Here is a 21,247-nt window from a genome sequence, read left to right on the forward strand (position 1 = left end):
TAACTGACTTACAATTCTGTCATTTTCCATATAGCTCCTCACATGATTAAGTAGTATTACATTAATCAGAAATCAAGAACTAGATTTATAGTCATATGATGTCCTACCATGATATCTTTTCCAAGTATCAGAAAAATATAATATGCATAATAGTATATAGAGCAGATAGTACATATAGTGTGCAATATTAGTAGACTATTGTGGCATATATACGATATAGGGCACATTGAGTATAGTGTATTTACTATTTGGGTATACAGAGTATACCATATATTATTGTCCCTGAACACATAAATGTATAATACAAACTCATATATTCATTCCCATGTCTAACAAAGTTTAGGTTTACTGAAATTATTTAAAAGTTTGCATTCTCCTAATTCACCAAATAAAAATTTCCTCATGTTCTAAATGTAGCTAGAAAATAGTAACTTATTAGAAAACATCCAGAGACCCACCATTAATTCTCTGAATGTGTAAACTATTTTGGCATTTGCTAGGAGCTAATGAGATACATGCTTGCTGTCTAATTTGTCAAGGATTCTTTTTTGGAAATCTTAAACAGCCTCTAAATCTGAGGCATTAGAACAGATAAAGTCAAAATACATGCAAAATCTTGATTGGATTTCTCTCTCAATGGTATTTCATATGAAAAGGCAAGGCTTTCATATTTGGGCAGAGTTGCTTTTGAATCATTATCCTGAAAATGAGTGGTTTTCACCTAATGCATTTGCTGAAGATCTGTTCCCGGTGAAAACTTAGGAGTCAAAATGAACTACAGTTTTAGTTCAGCTGTTACAAATACTGATTTTTCTGCCTGTATTTGTCCTTTGTTTTGTTTTTCTCTTCTGTTTATTTGATAAGTCCTATCTCCTTTCAGCACTCCAAATCCATTCTTCTCACTAGAAGGTAATGGAAAAATTCTAATGGGGAAGTCTTATCATCGAATCCTACTTTCTAAGTGTTTTTGGAATTCTGACATTTGATCCCTGGTCAATTTTCTATAGACTGGATTGTTTTAGGCATGTAGAATTATGTTTGGCCTACAGCTTCTCTATAGGTAGTGAACTGTGAGGTAAAAACAAGTAAATATACTGCAACCTTCTACTGTAACAAGGAGCTGAGTCTCACCCAATCACCCAGTACCCACTACCCAACTGACCAGACCATGTTCATGTGAAGCACCTCCAAGTTGGAACCAATAAAGTTCTCTGTATCTCACTTAGTTTCTGCATGTCACTTAATATGGCAATAATATCACCTTACCTATGTGGTAGAGCAGTATATTCTGAACTGTTTTTTGTCAGGACTGCTGCCCACTTATATAATCAAAGACAAAGATAAATCAATCTGAGAAACATTGAAAAAAATCCAGTTTTCTGCTGGGCAGCATTGTAGAAGCCTACCTGCAGTTGGGAGGCTAAACCTGGAGGATTAGAAGTTTGAGGATAGCATGGGTACACAATAAGAATCTATATTAAAAAAAAAAGTCCCATGTTCTAATTATTAGCTCAGAAATGTACCAATTCATCTCCTAACACCCAATGAAGCAATTCAATCTGTAACACAACCAGCCAACTATAGGAAGTGAATAGCTTCTTTTAAAACACAGGTCTGAAAGTATTCATTATTTCTAGTTTTGTGAAATAATGATCAATTTTCTCACTATCACTCATGCTTTTTCCTTTATTTTAATTGTTATTAAGATTATATTTTTTTCTAATCAGTATAACAACATTCAATAATCAATAAACATTTATTTTGTTGTGAACATGTTCTACTAAATTGATACTTTTTTAGGCTGTTCATGATTTATTTGGCAAATATCCTTATTTTAGTGGGATTGTATTTGCAAAACATTTAAGATTAGCTTTTTTGGGGACTTTTTAAAAATTTCTGTTCATCAGTCAAGGTTCTGTAAATGCTTCCTGTACGTTCTTGTGAAATTGTTAAAAGGACCTACAAACCTCAGCCTTTAATCTGTTGAGTTCTTTTTTTCTCTTCAGTTAGGCAGGTTGTCTTTATTATTATATGAAAGGTTTTCTCTACTAGCTAATGATGCTTAAAATAGTTTAATTTGTCTGATGACTGACATTTCACACTAATAATTTTAAGTTAAGTTTGCCTAAATAAATAAAATATGATCATGAAATTATATTGGTGCCTTTAGCTTTTTATTTTCTAATGTTTTATTTAGGATATTTTTATCTGCATTAATATAAAAGACTGGACTGTAATGTTGCTGTTCCTGTAAAAACTGTTTCATTCTAGGATAACATCTATTTGGAAATGTCACAAATTATCAATGCACAACTCAGTGACTCTTTACAAAGGAACACACTCATGCAATGAGCTCGGATCAGGATATAAAATACTATGAGCACTCCAGTTTTCCTTGTGACCATGAACATTATGTTCACAGGTATTTGGGGTCTGATTTATTCAAGCAAATTAGTTTTGCATATTTAAAAATGATAAGTAGTAGAATATTGTAGATTGGCTTATTTCTAATTTCATTCTATTGTGATTGGAAAATTTATATTTCATGATTTTTAATATTTGAGAAATTTGTTAAGGTATATTTTGTGTCCTAACATATGGTCTATCTTGTAGAATGCTTCATGTGCTTTCAAGTGAAGAGAATGAATATTCTGCTGCTGCAAAATGGAACTTTGTTGTTTTTTAATGTTTGTTATATTGCTGCTGTTGACTTACAATGTAGTTCGAGTCCTCCCTGTCCATATTGAAATTTTGTCTCAATGCTCTGCCTGACTTACTTGGTTTGTATGATTGTTCTTCCAGTTCTTGAAGAAAGTAGAGTATTGAAGTCTCCATATGCTATTACAGAATTACCTATTTATAATCTCATGTATGTCAGTCGTTGTTTCATATATTTTGAGACTATATTTTTTAGTGAGATCATATTTATAATTAATCTGTCTCCTTAACAAGTTGATGCTTATTGTTCAATACATAGCATATCTTTTTTTTTCTTACAATCACTTTTTACTAAACTGCATTGTGTCTGATATTACTATAGACATCATTTTGGCGACCATTAACATGGATCATTTCTTTCTATCTTTTATGTTTCAGCCTTTTTATGTATTTGGATCTAAAGTGAATTTCTCCAACATGTTCTACTCTGGATGTTTATGCCTTTTGATTGGATATTATAATACTTTTATATTTCAAGTAATTACTGATAAGTGAGAGACTGCTTCTTCCATTTTGCTTAATTTTTTCATGTATATAACAATATCAGTGCCTCACTTCCTCCATACTACCTTTGTTGTTGTTTTCAGTTGATTATGTATGTTGTGTCAGTAAATTCTTTTAATTTTTTTCTAATACCCTTTGGGTGTATGTTAGAGTTTTTTTTTATTTGGAGTTGCCATCAGTATTACATTTAACACTCTAAACTTATTACACTCTACTTTGAATTAATATGTCAACTTCAATAGTATACAAATATTCTGCTCCTATATAACTCTGTCTTTTATATTATTTCTGATATAAATTACATTTTTATGCATTTTGTACCTAAATGCACATAGACATGTAATTATAATTATTTGGAGATGTTTCTCCTTTACATATTTAGGACATGAATAGTGGAATTAAAAATAAAAAATATAGCAAAACTGGCTTTTATATTTGTCACACACTTTGATAATTTTAAAAATACTTTGTTTAAATTATTTAAGTATATTTTCTAATTGCACAAATCTGCTGTGGAAAATCTTCTGTAATTTTTTATTTCTGATATGTATACATATATTTTGGTTTTGATACGTGTATAAATTTTATGTATATAATTCTTACTTCTGGTATGTCTATGCAGAGTATATATATATTATTAATATATAATTATATATATAATATAATTATATATATTTTTATATATAATTATATAATATAATATATATATATTATATTAATATATATAATTATATATATTTATATAATATATATATTCCTACCTTGTAGCTGGGATTGCAGGCATGCACCATCATGTCTGACTCTTATTTTTGGTATATTTTTAGCTCTAAAATATATATTTCTCCTGTATTGCTTTCCTTTTGAATTACGTGAATATTTTTATTATAATATTTCCTTTTTATTACATATTTTTTCACTGTGTTTTACACAAATTCTTAGTGGCTACTTATAGTGCTTGTGGGCCCCAAATAACTATTACCTGCATTTTCTGCATTTCTAGATTAATTTCTGCATTTTCTAGATTACATAAATCTAGGGCTTTGTTGTATTTACCTGGAAATTGTTATCAACCTATAATAACTTTTCATTTATTGATCCTAAGAGGTTGAGCAATAAATAAATAGATGAAAGTTTAATTTGTGTGTTTCAGTTGCATCAGTGGAAATTCTTTGGAGTATATAAATTAAGAAATTTATTTACTTTGTTCAAATAAGGAAGCTTGTATAATGCAAAATATATGCAGAAAAATAATTCAGATATAAGACAAATAGTGGAAGGAAAAAGCTAAAGAATCCTGTTATTGAATCTTTTTTTCTATTTGGATTTGCTGATCTAAAACCATATGCAAAAATCACATAAAATATTATGGGTGAGAGAGACATAAAAATTATGTCTCTCTAGTTATTACAACATTTTACCTTTGACTATAATCACATATACATATATTTTCCTTTACATCTTTATGAGTTTTAACACAAGCATTCCATTAATTACATATTTTCCAGTGTTTCCTACTTTCTAATTTAATATTCACCTTTAATAGAAACAATATAATAAATATACTCCACTAAAGTAACCAAATAAATCTACATATGATACTACTAATTTCTTAAAACAGGAAACCTTCTTAGTATTTACTGTGATATTCAAAGAGCATTATTACTGTGTTTGGAGTGTCTGATATAATGGTCCACACTTGATCAGGTTCATTGTACTTGAAATATAATTTTCTATAAATGGATTACGAGGTGGCTTATTACAACTGTTCTCTTATGAGGAAGACTTAATACATTATCATAATAACCACAATTTTTTATTACAAAAGTACTTTTGATTATTTCTTACAATCCTCAGAACAGCACCAAAAGATATAATCTGTGAGTCTATTTAAAAACTCAACATTCAATAATTTAAATATTTAAAAGGTATTAATAATAATGGAATTAAACACCAAAGCACAAATGCCAACATTAAACACAATGCTGAAGATGTGCATTTGAAGCTCCATTTACCTTGACTGATAACTTCCTTCCTCCTAAGCAGCCACTGCCCATGACTTACAGGATGTCATTCCTGAAACTTTTCCAAAGTTCTCATGTCATATTTGTATTCATTGTTTTAGTTTTTTTAAACTTTAAAAAAAATTTTGAAAAAACTTTATTTTTATTTCACACAGTACTTTAAGGTTAGTGCCTTTTGTACCATCTTGCATTCCAGGCCCCACAGTCTAAGTTCTTTGGAGCAACAGGGAATTTGTTGTGTCTTTGAGGCTAGGAACTCTGAGGACATTAGTTTTGACAGGAAGTGAGCACACCCAACTCCCTTTCACCCACATATCAACACTGTTTCACCACCTACAGGCATGTAGTCTAGGAGAGAAGCCCCCAGTGTCACAAGCACTGAACAAAGAGATTGCTGAGGAGCCCGCCAGCAGAATATGGCACAATTTCATATTCTGGCCATCAAAGAACATAATGAAAATGGGACAAGGTCCAGGTCTCCAGCAGGTAGAAGGCAGAGCCTGCTAATTCTATGAAGAATGGAGACAAGTCCCTGGGGAAGGTGAGGAGGATGTCAGTGTCAGGTGAGGCCTGGGAAGGGTGATGTAACATGATTCCATGTGGTCACAGGGACAAGAGGCAGAGTAGGGAAATGTTGACTTCTCCAATTAATGAGCAATCAAGTTCTGAACAGCTTTAAATGGACATGCCACTTGCAATGGAAGTCTGACCAAGTGGTGTGAGGTCTGAGGGGTGGAGGTGAGCTTGGAACAAGTACATATGGCTATGGTGGAGTGGGCCCAGGAGGCGCATGCAAGAGTTGGGGGCGGGGGGCGGAGGACAGAGCACTGCACATGAAGTGACAGGACAGGAGCCAGAGTTCAAAGACTCAGTCTTTAATTTCAACAGGGCATCTTGCACACACAAATCATAGGCTTAGTCTTTGAAAGCAGTAATATCCACGCTCTACACATACTCCTCAAACTTGGTGATCTCTTCTTCCAATAAGTCAGGGCCCACTTTGTCATCTCTCACTACACACTGGATCTATAGCTTGCGAATGCCATAGTTCACAGGCACCAGCTTGGAGCCAACTCACCCCCACCCTGGACAAGCCCAACAAGCTGGATGGAGTGCACACAGCCTACAGCTGGCCCATGTCCACCTCATCATCCCAGGGGTTGATGTCCAAGATGCTGGAGGGCTCTTGGCCTTCTTCTAAGGGTATTGCTGCAGCCTCTCCTCCAGCAGCCAGGCTGTCTCCTTGTTCTCCTCTTTATCGTTGCCAAACAGGTCATTTTCATCCTTTGCTGGAGTTACTGACTTCTTGTTCGGAGGATTTCATTTGGCACATGGGAGACACCAGTTGGATCTGTGGGCTGTGGGTTGGTGGGTGGGTGAACTCTTCTCCAGGTTACTCCGCTGGGCTTTCAATCTGGCCCTGGCCTGCTGCAGAGCCTGCAAAATGCCTTGCAGATTTTGGTTCTCCACTTCCAGGCTGGGATCCTTACAATGAACAACTCACTGTGATCTCTGCCAGGCCCACTGGAGGTTCTGGGGCCTGAGCCATGAGCCCGTTTATTTGCTCATGGAATTTCCTTTCAGTATCATCATATTTGAACTGGTCAAACCAGATCTTCTCATGCACTGCTAGAAAGTTTGTAGCCATTATTTTGATGCCAGCCAAGGATGCAACAACAAAAGAAGAGAGTCTGCAAGCACAGGACTGCAGAAGAAAAAGGTGTATGCATTTTTGAAACAGGTTTTATAGTTTTCACTTTAAGTTTGGTTTGTGTCTTCTTCAACTTGTTTGCTAAATTTAACAGGTATTTTGTTTAAATTGATTAACACTTTGATATGAGTAGCTTTGGCTTAATTTCATTATGAACTACTATTCAGGTTTATTTTTAAGCAAAAATATTTGATTAGGCCATATTAACAAATTTCCTTTTAAAAACAGTAATTAATTCTTGTTTTGTGTAAAATTAATTCTTAAGCATATATACAAAACAAAATTGTTATTTATTTTCTGTATTGTTCTATAACAAATAATAATGAAGTTGTTGAAAATAACTTCTCATTGGTTAAGTCACATTTTGAGGAGCAGAAATTTAAAATATTGGTATAGTAAAATTTATCAATTATTGTTTCATCATGTTTGCTTTTGTTTCATATTTAATTTTTTCAAAATCCTCAAAGCAAACAGATATTTCATTACTCTAAAAATTTTTAAAGTTTTTTTTCAAATAAGTTATTAAACTATTTAAAATTTTTAATATATTTCATGAGATTATGGTATATTTTCTGTATACATTATTGATGGTCTTTTTAGTTCTGTTTGTCAAATTGTACAATTTAAACATGTAATACACAAGCACAGAGCTTTGTTCCTCATTATTTCATGCTTAATTTTTCAGTGCTAGTTCTACTTGGTTGTACTAGACTATTTTGTTTCTCTTATACATGCTTTTTATCTAACACATGTGTCTCATCATTTAGAAGTGGTATACTCTATTTCTGTATCCTTATTTGTTACTATCAAAAACTTATAGCTATTTTACTAAATGTTTGAGCTGAATAAATTTATTGACCCTCCTTTTATACTGCTTAATGACCTCACAGTATTGCATCTAAAATTTTCTCTATTCTATATCTTTTAACAGAATTTTATTTTCCTCTATTCTTTTTTTTCATAATTATTGCCAATGGTGAGATTTTAGTTTTAGTGTCTACATTCATTTAGATTTATTGACACATTTGCATAGTATTCTTTGACAAAGTTCAATTCTTTGTGAATTTTATATCAAAATTATAAGAGTTAATAGATGGTAAATACAGTCATTATGTTTTATTTTTGTTTTTCAGAAAATGTTCCTATTTCATTTTCACTTTAGATTCACATTAAAGAAAATTAACTCATCTTGCATTCAAACCAGATAGTATTCTGTGCCTGCAGGGGTTTAATTTTTCCATAAAAAAGTTTTTTTTGCATAAAACTTGTTTAACATAATATCTCTTACATCTAACTTCAATATGATTTGAAGGTTATAAGCATTTTAGTGTAGCTTTTAAGAGTCTGCACTTTATGATAGCTTACTTAATTTCTCCTGATATTGTAGAGAGTTTTTCAATGAACAAAATATGACTACGAGTACATGGTATGCAATGATTGTTATAGAATTTAAATGTAAATATTGTCAATAGCAATGAAGGCTGATTAGTAATAAGAATCCAAATGAAAGAGGTTTGATGGAAATGTAGATGAAAGAATGATTTCTTGACTTCATCTATTTTGCAAGTTTAAATTTCAGAATTTAGGCAAGTAACTGTCTTATTACAAGTTGTTCAGAATGAGTAGATACACTGAATTTTTAAATTATTTTATTTTATTTTATTATCTTTACATTTATTTACATGTGTATACATTATTTGGGCCACCTCTCCCCCACCTTTCTGCCCTCTTATTCTCTGATTTTGTTGAAGAGAAAACAGAAGAGATAATGAGAAAAACATAACATTTTTGCTAGTTTGAAATAAAAACAGCTATACAGAGAAACTAATAGGGTTGCTTCCATGCACATGTGTGTTACAACCCACATTGGTTCATCAGTACCAGATCTCTTTACTACTTCCTGGTCCCCTTCCCACGGTGACCTCTGCCAGTCTAAGATTACTATATTCACTCCTCTACTATGAACACATCAACCACATTTAAGTTGTAGGTTTCCATCCCATTCCCTATTCTTCCCGTGCACTTTCTCCCCTTGGTGTGTGACCCCTGTTCAATAATTTTACTTCGTTTGTCTTAGATCTTTAATCCATTTATGAGGGAGAACATGTGATTTTTGGGCTTCTGAGCCTGGCTAACTTTACTTAAGATGATGTTTTCTAGTTCCATCCATTTACTTGCAAATGACAAAATTTCAGCTACACTGAATTTTAAGTGTTAGTACATTAAGAATAAAAACATGTATTTTCAAAGTGTGTTTAAGAGAATGGAAACAGGATTCCACCTGAGTGGTATTATGAAGTTTCAGGTTTTTTACTCAGCAGTGATGAACTAGTTCACTTGAACAATTAGCAGTCAACTCCTTTCGTCTAATACAGGCAAGGTGTTTCTTTCCTTCTATGCAGATGAGGCGCTGCATTGACTTTAATGCCAGTCACAGTCCACGATTTTGCCAACCAAATTTTTATTGCTTAATCCACAGTTTTAGCATTATTGAGCTAACATTTTGGTAACTATAATCAGTTTTTCTTGACTAATGTTAGTTGCTTCCTATATATCTCACTTTGGTGAATTTATTTTCAAAACTTCACCTGTAACTACCATTTAGGTAGATAAGGAAATAGTTTGAAGATGAGCTCCCACTTTGATCTTAACTGTCTGAGGATCAGTTCATTCACTATAGTAAGAAAATTCCTACATTATAAGGACAAATCACATCAATAAGCTTATACAAGTGTCTGGCACAGCATAGCTGAATATATTACATTTATCCACGACCCTACTCCCTTTGTAGGCACTAACTTTTGTGTGTGTGTGTGTGTGTGTGTGTGTGTGTGTGTGTGTGTGTGCAGATGGGGGTACATTGTAGCATTTAGAAAGGTTTTTACAATGTATCAAATATATCATATGTGAACTTACTCCCTCCACTGCTCTCTTTCATTTCCGCTCCCCTGATATCTGGAACAGTTTCAGTAGGTATCATTATTGCTTTTACATATATGTGTACACATTATTTGCACCATATTCATCCTCCTACTCCTTTCCCTGCAATCTGGCCCCTCCCACCAGTGCCAACCCCCTCTACTCTGCAAAACCTGTTCCTCTCTCATTTGTAGAGATTTGTTTCTCTAATTTTGTAGATGAAAAAACATAAAAGATAAAAAAAGAAACGGCAATTTTGCTAGTTTGAGATAAAGATAGCTACACAGGGAGTTTCCTTGTGTTGTTTCCATGCATATATGTATTACACCTTCAATGGGATTATCTCTATCAGTCCTTTTCACTCCTCCATAGTCAACTTCCCATGGTGGCCCTAACCAGTTTAATATTTCTATATTCATTCCTGTACTGTGAGCACATCAACCACATTCAAGTTTTTGGTTTCCTTCCCTTGTCCTATTCCTCCATGCACAGCCTCCCCTAGTGTGACCCGTGCCCCATACTATCATTGTGTTAGGTCTCTGTATATGAGGGAGAATATGCAACTTTTGTCCTTCTGAGCCTGACTGACTTCACTTAAAATGATGTTCTTCAGTTCCATCCATTTACCTGTGAATGACAAAATTTCATCCTTCTTTGTAGGTGAGGAAAATTCCATTATATATAAACACCACATTCTCATGATCCATTGGTCAGTTGTGGGGTATTTTGGCTGTTTCCATAACTTAACTATTGAAAGTAGTGCTGCAATAAACATGGGTGTTCAGGTGCCTTTATAATAACCTGAGTTGCATTCCTTCTTGTATATCCCTAGGAGTGGTATTGCTGGAACATAGGGCAGATCTACTTTTAGTTTTTTAAGAAGCCTCCATACTGTTTTCCATAGTGATTTACTAGCTTACATTCCCACCAGCAGCATATGAGGGCTCATTTTCCCCCAGCATCCTCACAACCATTTGTTCTTGGTGGTAGCTATTGTAACAGGAGTGAGGAGGAATCTTAGTGTGGTTTTGATTAGCATTTCCTTTAGGGCCAGGAATGGTGAGCATTTTTTATGTGTTTTTTAGCCATTAGGACTTCTTTTGAAAAAGTTCTGTTGAGTTCAGTTCCCTATTTCTTTATTAGGTCATAAATTTTGGGGGAGTTTTGTTTTTGGAGCTCCCAATATATTCTGGTTATCAGTTCCTTGTTTGACATGTAGCTAGCAAAGATTTTTCTACCATTCTGAGGTTGGCCACTTCAATTTATAGACTATTTCTTTTGTTGTTCAGAAGCTTTTTAATTTCATGTAGTTCCCTTTCTTGATCCTTCCTCTGAGTTGCTGAGCTGCTTGAGTTCAACTGAGGAAATCACAGCCTATGCCTATTGCTTTCATTATATTCCCTGTTCTTTCCTGTACTAGCTTCAAGGTTTTGGGTCTGATGTTAAGGTCCTTAATCCATTTTGAGTTGATAGTTGACAGGGTGAGAAACATGGATCTAGTTTTAGTTTTCTGCAGGCAGATATCCAGTTTTCCTAGCAACATTTGTTGAAGAGGCTGTCTTTTCTCCATCATATGTTTTTAGCACTTTTGTCAAATATTGGGCAAGTGTAGCTGCATAGATTCATATTATTCTGTTCCACTTGTGTTCATATCTGTTTCTGTGCCAGTACCATGCTATTTTTATTGCTATGTGTCTGTATTATAGTTTGAACTTGGATATTGTGATAGCTCCAGCACTGCTCTTTTTGCTCATTATTGCCTTAGCTATTTGCAGTCTTTTGTGTTTCCATATGATTTTAAAACTCTGTGATGGATGTCATTGGGATTTGTGTGGGAATTGCATTGAACATGTAGATTGCTTTTGGTGGTACAGCCATTTTTATTATATTGAATCTACAAATCCATGATCATGGGAGATCTTTCCACCTTCTGCATTCTTCCTTGATTTCTTCATTGGTTTGTATTTCTCCTTGTAGAAGTCTTTTACATCCTTTGTTAAGTTTATTCCTAGGTATTTGTTTGTTTTTTTTGTTATTGAGGCTATTATAAACAGAAATGCTTTCCTTTATTCTTTCTCAGTCTATTCACTGTTAGTGTATAGAAATGTTACTGATTTTTGTAAGTTGAATTTGTGTCCTGCAACTTTGCTGAAGCTGTTTATGGTGTCTAGGAGATTTTGGGTGGATTTTTTTGGGTCTTTGAGGTATTGGATCATGTCATCTGCAAATGAGGATACTTTGAGTATTTATTTACCTATTTATATTTCTTTTATTTCTTCTTTTTGCCTTATTGTTCTGGCTTGGAATTCCAGGACTATGTTAAATAGGAGTGGGCAGAGTGGGCATCCTTGTCTCATTCCTGATTTTAGGGGAAATGGTTTCAGATTTTCCCCATTAACTATGATGTTGGCTATAGGTTTGTCATATATAGCTTTTACAATGTTGAAGTATATTCCTTCTATTCCTACTTTTGTTAGAGCTTTTATCATGAAGTGGTGCTGAATCTTATCAAAGGATTTTTCTGCATTTATTGAGATGATCAATTGGTTATTGTCTTTGCTTCTATTAATGTGCTGTATTACATTTATTGATCTGCATATGTTAAATGATCCCTGAATCCCTGGGATGAAGTCAACTTGGTCATGGTAAATGACCTTTCTGATATGCTGTTAGATTCAGTTTTCTGTTATTTTATTGAGGATTTTTGCATCGATGTTCATTATGGAGATTAGCCTGTTGTTCTACTTTTTTGGATGTGTCCATGTCTGGTTTGAGGTTGAGTATAACACTGGCTTCATAAAATGAGTTAGTTAGTGTTCCTTCACTTTCTAATTCATGGAAAAGTTTAAGGAGTGTTGGTGTTAGTTCTTTTGTAAAGGTCTGGTATAATTCAGTGGTCCTGAACTTTTCTGTTTTTGGATAGTCTTTATTGCTGCTTTAATTTCATTGCATGTAATATATCTGTTTATGTGATTATTGTCCTTTGGTTCAGTTTTGGATGTCCATTATATATCTAGAAATTTGCACATTTCTTCTAGATTTTCCTGTTCATTTGAATATAGGTTCTGAAAGTAGTCCCTGGATTTTTCAAGATGGAGACAAGAGGGAGGAAGCAGAAAGCATGCTTCCTAAAGTAAAATTTTGGAGAGACACTGGAGATACACCTGGCAGGAAAAACCACCAAGAAGAGGCAAAACTCTGACACTTCCACACCCCCAGCCCATGCATAGCATCCCCACTCCACATTAATGGAGAAACCAGGAGGGCTCCCGTACTGCCAGACTCCAGCTCCTAACCTGCTTGGGAAACACAGACCACCAGTTGAGCTAAGCAGCACATAGTAAATCAGTAAAGCCCCCTGGACAGACTGACCCCTACCCTGGGATAAAAAGAGGAAAAAACAAACTGAATAAAAAACAAACAGCTGAATTTTAAAAAATCAAATAAAAAAGACATGTAGCAAAGAGGGCAGGGTGCCCTGAGCTATGGAGAGTGGGGGAGGGTCACTCTGTACTGGAACTGTAAATAAACAAGCCGGAGGGAGAAGGCTGGAGCCAGGAGTGGCAGCACCTCCACCAGTGTGCTTGGAGAGGGAAAGGCTTGTAATAGCAGCTAAAGCATGGCACACTCCACTAGAGAGTGGGAGAGGGGCACCTCCCCAGGTGAACTCTAAATAATAATAAAAAAGACTCCAATTGCAACAGACAGGTAGGGCTGTATACTGGAGAAAAGAAAAGGGGCATGCTGCCAGGAGAACTCTAAACAAACAAAGCCTGTGGGGCTAGGTGAGTGTAAAGCTCATTCCTGAGATCTGCATAAATAAAGCCTGCAGTAGGAAATGGCTGGCAGTAGGGGGCAGGTGAGCCACAGCCTCATATAGACATTCACAAAGCTGTCTCCAGACTATTTTTTTTTTCTTGTTTTTCTCATCCTTTGATGGGACTACAACAGAACTAGGATTGGATGCTTAAGGACTAACTGCAACTGTATTGAATTTGAACTTGGGATTTATTTGTTTTGTTTTATTTTGTTTTGGGTTTTTGTTTTTTGTTTATTCCCCTTTGATGAGACAATGACAGAACTTCTCAGACACAATACCAGGACCTGAGTCTGAAGGACTAATACCAAAATTACTAAGACTGAAACTTTATTGCATTTGAACTTGGGGATATATATTTTTTCTATTTTATTATCCTTTCTCTGTCTTTCTAATGCTTGTTTAGCTCACCATTGATTAGTATACTCTCTCTCCCTGTTTATTTCTTTGGCTTTTTGTTTTGTGTGTGTGTGGGGGGGGTGTTTGTTTTGTTTTGTTTTCCTTTTATCTTTATCTTCTTTACTTTCCCTCTACTCTCACCCTTCCATTCAAGATATCACCATTGTTATTATTACAAGCTAGACAATACTGAATTACACATAGTACAGGGATAGTAACAATAGCAAGGGGAATGATGGGAAGATGGAAAAAAAGAGGGAAAACACTTTCCATTCAATAATAAATTAGTGCAGAAACCAGAGGGAAATAAAAAAGTCAGATACCCAGATCCAGACTCCAACAAAATGAAGATAAACTATGCCAAAGAACCCAATGAAGCCCATAAGAACTCACTGAAAGAAGAAATCCAGCAAGTAATCAATGAGAATTTTATACAGATGATACTGGATATGTTCAACCAAAACATACAGGAGACACTCCAAGACAACAAAAATAGAGAATTTGAGAAAGCAAAAGAAGAAATGAAATTATAGAAGCACTGTATAAACACCAAAGTGAAACAAATAACAACATAAATAGAGAGATAAATGAGCTCAGAACAAAAATAGACAACATCAAAGAAGAAGAGACTCAGGATATAGAAAACCTCAGAGAAAAAAATGAAACAGAAATGCAAAAAAAAAAAAAATGGAAGGCCAATCCAGCAGAGTAGAACAAACAGAAGACAGAATCTCAGAAATCGAAGATGAAATGGTAATTAAAGGAAAAACTGAACAACCATTAGTTAAACAACTCAAGACCTGTGAAAAGAAAATGCACGAACTTACTGAGTCCATCAAAAGACCAAACCTGAGAATCATGGGCATTGAAGAAGGAGAAGAGGTGCAAGCAAGAAGAATGTGTAATATATTAAACAAAATAATAAGAGAAGATTTCCCAAACCTAGAGAAATCTATGCCCATCCAGGTGCAATAAGCCTCCAGAACACCAAACAGGTCTGACCAAAATAGAACTACCCGATGGCATATTATCATTAAAGGAACAAGTACAGAGACTAGGGAAAGAATATTGAAGGCTGTAAAGGAGAAAAAAAACCAAATAGTATACAAAGGTAAACCCATCAAAATTACAGCAGACTTCTCAACGGAAACATTAAAAGCAGTAAGAGCAGGGGGTGAGATCTTCCAGGCACTGAACGAAAATAACTTCAACCCTAGCCCAGCAAAACTATCATTCAAAATAGATAGAGCAATAGAAGTCTTTCATGGTAAGCAGAAACTAAAACAATATATGACCACCAAGCCACCACTACCAAAGGTTCTTCAAGGGATTCTGCACAAAGAAAGTGAAATCCAACATAACCATGAAAGGGCAAGCAATACCAAACTACAGGAAAAGAAAAAGCAAGAAATTAGAGAATAACATCAATTTAGCTACACACAATCAAACCCTCAAATAATTAAGACAACTAAATAACAGGAATCACAAAATACCTATCAATATTAACACTTAATATTAAAGGACCTAATTCCCCCATCAAAAGGCACCATCCGACAAACTGGATTAAAAAGGAAGATCCAAGAATTTGTTGCTTACAGGAGACCCATCTCATTGATACAAAAAAGCATAAGCTTAGGATGAAAGACTGGAAGAAGGTTTACCAACCCAATGGCCCCCGAAAACAGGTGGAAACAGCAACACTTATCTGGGACAAAGTAGACTTTAAACCCACATTGAGTAAACGAGATAAAGAAGGACATTCCATACTTATAAAAAGGGAAAGAGACCAGAAGGAAATATTATCAACCTATATGCACCCAATATCAACATACCCAATTTCATCAAACATACTGTGAAGGACCTAAAAGCATATATTAACTCCAACACAGTGGTTGTGGGAGACTTTAACACCCCATTATCATCAACAGATAGGTCATCCAAACAAAAAATCAATAAAGAATTCCTAGATCTAAAACATACCATAAATCAAATGGACCTAATTGATGTCTACAGAACATTTCATCCAACTTCTACACAATATGCATTCTTCTCAGTAACCTACAGAACCTTCTCCAAAATAGATCATATCTTAGGGCACAAAGTAAGTCTCAGCAAATATAAGAAAATAGAAATTATACCATGCATTCTATCTGATCAAAAAGCAATAAAACTAGAACTCAACAACAAAAATAAAGACAAAAAACATGCAAAAAGCTGGAAACCGAATAACTCATTGCTTAATGAAAAACAGGTCATTGATGAAATAAAAGGGTTCTGGAAGTCAATGAAAATGAAAACACAACCTACCAGAACCTATGGGACACAGCAAAGGCTGTCCTGAGAGGAAAGTTTATAGCCATAAGTGCATATATTAAAAAGACTGAAAGATCTCAAATCAATGGCCTAATGATACGTCTCAAACTCCTAGAAAAACAAGAACAAGCAAATTCCAAAACAAGCAGAATGTGAGAAATAGTAAAAATAAGAGCTGAAATCAATGAAATAGAAGCCAAAAAACCATACAAAGAATTAATTAAACAAAAAGTTAGTTCTTTGAAAAAATAAACAAGATAGATAGACCCCTGGCAAACCTAACTAAAATCAGTAGAGAAAAAATCCAAATTAGTAGAATCAGGAATGAAAAAGGGGAGATAACAGCAAACACCATGGAAGTCCAGGAAATCAGAGATTACTTTGAGAAACTATATTCAAATAAATTCGAAAATCTTAAAGAAATGGACAGATTTCTAGACATATACGATCATCCAAAACTGAACCAAGAGGATATTAATCACCTGAATAGATCCATAACACAAAATTAAATTGAAGCAGCAAACAAGAGTCTCCCAGAAAGAAAAGTCCAGGACCTGATGGATTCTCTGCTGAATTCTCTCAGAAGTTTAAAGAAGTCATACCAACCCTCCTTAAACTGTTCCATGAAATAGAAAGGGAAGGAAAACTGACTAACACAATTTTTTGAAGCCAGTATTACACTTATCCCAAAACCAGGAAAAGATACCTCCAAAAAGGAGAACTATAGGCCAATCTCCTTAATGAACATTGATGCAAAAAATCCTCAATAAAATAATGGCAAACCGAATTCAACAACTATCAAAAAGATCATTCACCACAATCAAGTAGGCTTTGTCCCATGAATGCAGGGGTGGTTCAACATATGAAAATCAATAAACATAATAAACCACATTAACAGAAGCAAAGACAAAAAACATTCAATCATCTTAGTAGATGCAGAAAAAGCCTTTGATAAGATTTAACACAATTTCATGATGAAAGCTCTAAGAAAACTAGGAATATAAGGAAAGTACCTCAATATTATAAAAGTATTATATTATATTATAAAAATATGACAAACCCACAGCCAACATTGTACTTAACAGTGAAAAACTGAAGCTATTCCCTCTAAAATCAGGAACCAGACAAGGATGTCCGCTATCCCCACTTCTATTCAACATAGTACTGGAATTCCTAACCAGAGCAATTAGGTAAGAAGAAAGAATTAAAAGAATACAAATAGGTAAAGAAACTGTCAAACTATCCCTATTTGCAGATGATATGATCCTATACCTTAAAGACCCAAAAAACTCTACTCAGAAGCTCCTAGACACCATCAACAGCTATAGCAAGGTAGCAGGGTATGAAATCAACATAGAAAAATCATTAGCATTTCTATACACTAATAATGAAAAAATTGAAAAAGAAAATATGAAAACAATTCCATTTACAACAGCCTCAAAAAAAATCAAATACCTAGGTATAAACTTAACAAAGGATGTGAACGACCTCTATGAGGAAAACTATAAACTTCTGAAGAAAGAGATTGAGGAAGACTATAGAAAGTGGAGAGATCTCTCATGCTCATGGATTGGTAGAATCAACATAGTAAAAATGTCTATACTCACAAAAGTAATCTACATGTTTAATGCAATTCCCATCAAAATCCCAATGACATTCATCAAAGAGATTGAAAAATCTACCACTAAATTTATATGGAAACACAAGAGGCCATGAATAGCCAAGGCAATACTCAGTCAAAAGAACAATGCTGGAGGTATCATGATACATGACTTCAAACTATATTACAAAGCAATAACAATAAAAACAGCATGGTACTGGCACAAAAACAGACATGAAGACCAGTGGAACAGAATAGAGGACCCAGATATGTAGCCACATAGCTATAATCAACTTGTCTTCAACAAAGGTGCTAAAAACATATGATGGGGAAAAGACAGTCTCTTCAACGAAAACTGCTGGGAAAACTGGTTGGCAATCTTCAAAAATCTGAAACTAGATCCATGTATATCACCCTATACCAATATAAACTCAAAATGGATCAATGATCTTAATATCAGACCCCAAACTCCAAAGTTGGTACAGGAAAGTGTAGGAAATACTCTGAAATTAAAAGGTATAGGCAAGAACTTTCTCAATGGAACCCCAGCAGCTCACCAAGCAAGAGATAGCACAGATAAATGGGACTTCAAAAAACTAAAAAGCTTCTCCTCAACAAAAGAAATAGTCTCTAAAATGAAGAGATCACCCACAGACTGGGAGAAAATATTTGCCATCTGCACATCAGACAAAGGACTGATAACTAGAATATACAGGGAACTCAAAATACTAAATTCTCCCAAAATTAATGAACCAATAAAGAAATGGGCAAGTGAACTAAACAGAAATTTCTCAAAAGAAGAAATTCAAATGGCCAAAAAACACATGAAAAAATGCTCACCTTCTGTAGGCTTAAAGGAAATGCAAATTAAGACCACACTAAGATTCCAACTCACCCTTGTTAGAATAGCCATCATTAGCAACACTACTAACAACAGGTATTGGTGAGGATGAGGGAAAAAGGAATTCTCATATACTGGTAGTTGTAATGCAAACTAGTACAACAACTCTGGAAAAAAATTTGGAGGCTACTTAAAAATCTAAACATAGATCTACCATATGATCCAGCAATACCACTCTTGGGGATATACCCAAAAAAACATGACTCAGGTTACTTCAGAGCCACCTGCACACCCATGTTTATTGCAGTGCTATTCACAACAGCCAAATTATGGAAACAGCCAAGATGCCCCACTACTGAAGAATGGATTAAGAAAATATGTTATTTATACACAATGGAATTTTATGCAGCCATGAAGAAGAATGAAATCTTATCATTCTCAAGTAAATGGATGGAACTGGAGAACATCGTTCTGTGGGAGGTTAGCCTGGGTCAAAAGACCAAAAATCGTATGTTCTCCCTCATATGTGAACAGTAGATCAAGGGTAAACACAACAAGGGGAGTGGACTTTGATCACATGATAAAGCGGGAGCACACAAGGGAGGTATGAGGATAGGTAAGACACCCAAAAAACTAGATAGCATTTGTTGCCCTCAATGCAGAGAAACTAATGCAGATACTTTAAAGTGACAGAGGCCAATAGGAGAAGGGAGTCAGGAACTAGAGAAAAGGTTAGTTTGAGAAGAATTAATTTAGAAGGTAACACACATGCACAGGAAAGCAATGCAAGTCAACTCCCTGTATAACTATCTTTATCTCAACTAGCATAAACCCTTGGTCCTTCCTATTATTGCTTATACTCTCTCTTCAACAAATTTAGAGAAAAGGGCCAAATAATTTCTGCCTGGTAGCGAGGGGGTGGGGGGGAAAGAGGAGTAGGTTAGGTAAGGGAGGGGGTGGTGGGAAGGGGGGAAAATGACCCAAACATTGTTTCCAAATATGAATAAAAGAAAAAAAATATATATTCCCTGGTGATTCCCTGGCTTTCCTTTATGTTTGTTGTTATCTCCCCTTTTTTGTTTCTTATTTTACTAATTTGGGTCTTTTGTCACTTCATTTAAGTCAGATTTGCCAGGGGTTTGTCAATATTGTTTATTTTTTTCAAAGAACCAGCTTTTTGTTTCATTGACTCTTTGAATATTTTTTTTTTTTTGGTCTCCATTGATTGATTCTGGCCCTTATTTTTATTATTTCTCTCCTTCCACTTATTTTGGATTTAGCTCGTTCTGGTTTTTCTAGGAGTTTATGGTAGTAAAAATTCAGAAAGATCTCACTAATTTTTGAAGCCCTTATTTTATTGTGTTACTTAAAAGCCCAAACTTTTTGAAAACCATGAAATGCATAAGATGTTTTGTGGCAGATGATTTACCATTTGGAGCATTACTTGTGAAAAGAATTAACAAATTAATAAAAGATCAAAAGTATTTTGAGCTGTAGATGTAGCTCAGTGGTTATGTGTTTTTCTACCATGCATGAAGCCCTGGGTTTGATTCCCAGTACTAAAAAAATTTTTTTTCGATTATGTAGTAAAACCACAAATGTTGCTGCTCAGGTGTAAAAAGGATGGCTGACCTCAAAAAGCACACATCAGAGTGAAGATAGGACAGCACTCCACATATTTTTGATTCCAAAACAATGAAGTATGCTAAAAGCCCAATCAAAGGATCTGAGAGGAATGTAGATAGATACATGGAAGGCTTCCTGTTAGAGATGAAAATAGGGAATTATCATTGTTAAGTGTCATAATTGCTTGGATGGCTGCTGACAAATGAGTTTCTTCAGTGCTGTTGTATAGTACCTTCTATTTCTTCCTTATCCCATAAAATAAAAATATAGGTCTGTGTTGTGACAGCATGTTTTCCCTGTCTGTGTGATATCTTCATATACAAAAAATAAAAATTCCCAACCTTGCTGTTCTTTGATCAGACATTGAATGTTTGGATGAGGGGAGTGCCTTTGTAATCTTTCATTTTCTCCTTCTACTTCCCTAGGCCTGAAAAAGTAATTAGAAGAATTTTACTCTAAGGCTTCATCTTAGTATAAGGATTAAACTGATTGAAAATGACACATTTTTGTTAGCGAATAGAAAAAACCCTTCTTTGAGTATAAGGCGTGAATCAATAATAAGGACAGTCAATGTATCTGGTGACAGTCACAGGAAATGTGAGACACTGACTTGAGGGAAAGTACACTGAAGAAGAATCTGGAGCTTTGAGCAGCAGTTTTATGCAATGTGAAATTGTGCTGGTCCTTAATTCAGGTCTGGGGAAAGACAGCAAAACCTTATAAAATGTGCTGCAAGGCTCATATATTCCAGGAATACCACAGAAAGAGAGACTGTGAA

At 34.7% G+C, this 21,247-nt stretch overlaps 1 protein-coding gene and 1 pseudogene across 19 annotated transcripts in view; one reads left to right on the top strand and one right to left on the bottom strand.

Annotated features, from left to right (window-relative positions):
* LOC141411442 (uncharacterized) overlaps window positions 1-21,247 on the top strand; it is a 313,736-nt gene that overhangs the window by 128,810 nt on the left and 163,679 nt on the right. The window contains exon 5 of one of the 19 annotated variants that reach the window (XR_012436178.1): window positions 2,272-2,422. The exons of the other annotated variants lie outside the window; for them this stretch is intronic. The gene's annotated coding sequence lies outside the window, so the exon portion shown is untranslated. The remainder of the gene's footprint in view (window positions 1-2,271; window positions 2,423-21,247) is intronic. 19 annotated transcript variants of the gene reach the window in all.
* Window positions 6,159-6,891, bottom strand: LOC109679780 (elongation factor 1-delta pseudogene; annotated as a pseudogene).

This window comes from Castor canadensis, chromosome 10 (genome assembly GCF_047511655.1).
Source record: "Castor canadensis chromosome 10, mCasCan1.hap1v2, whole genome shotgun sequence".
NCBI classification, from domain to species: Eukaryota; Metazoa; Chordata; class Mammalia; order Rodentia; family Castoridae; genus Castor; species Castor canadensis.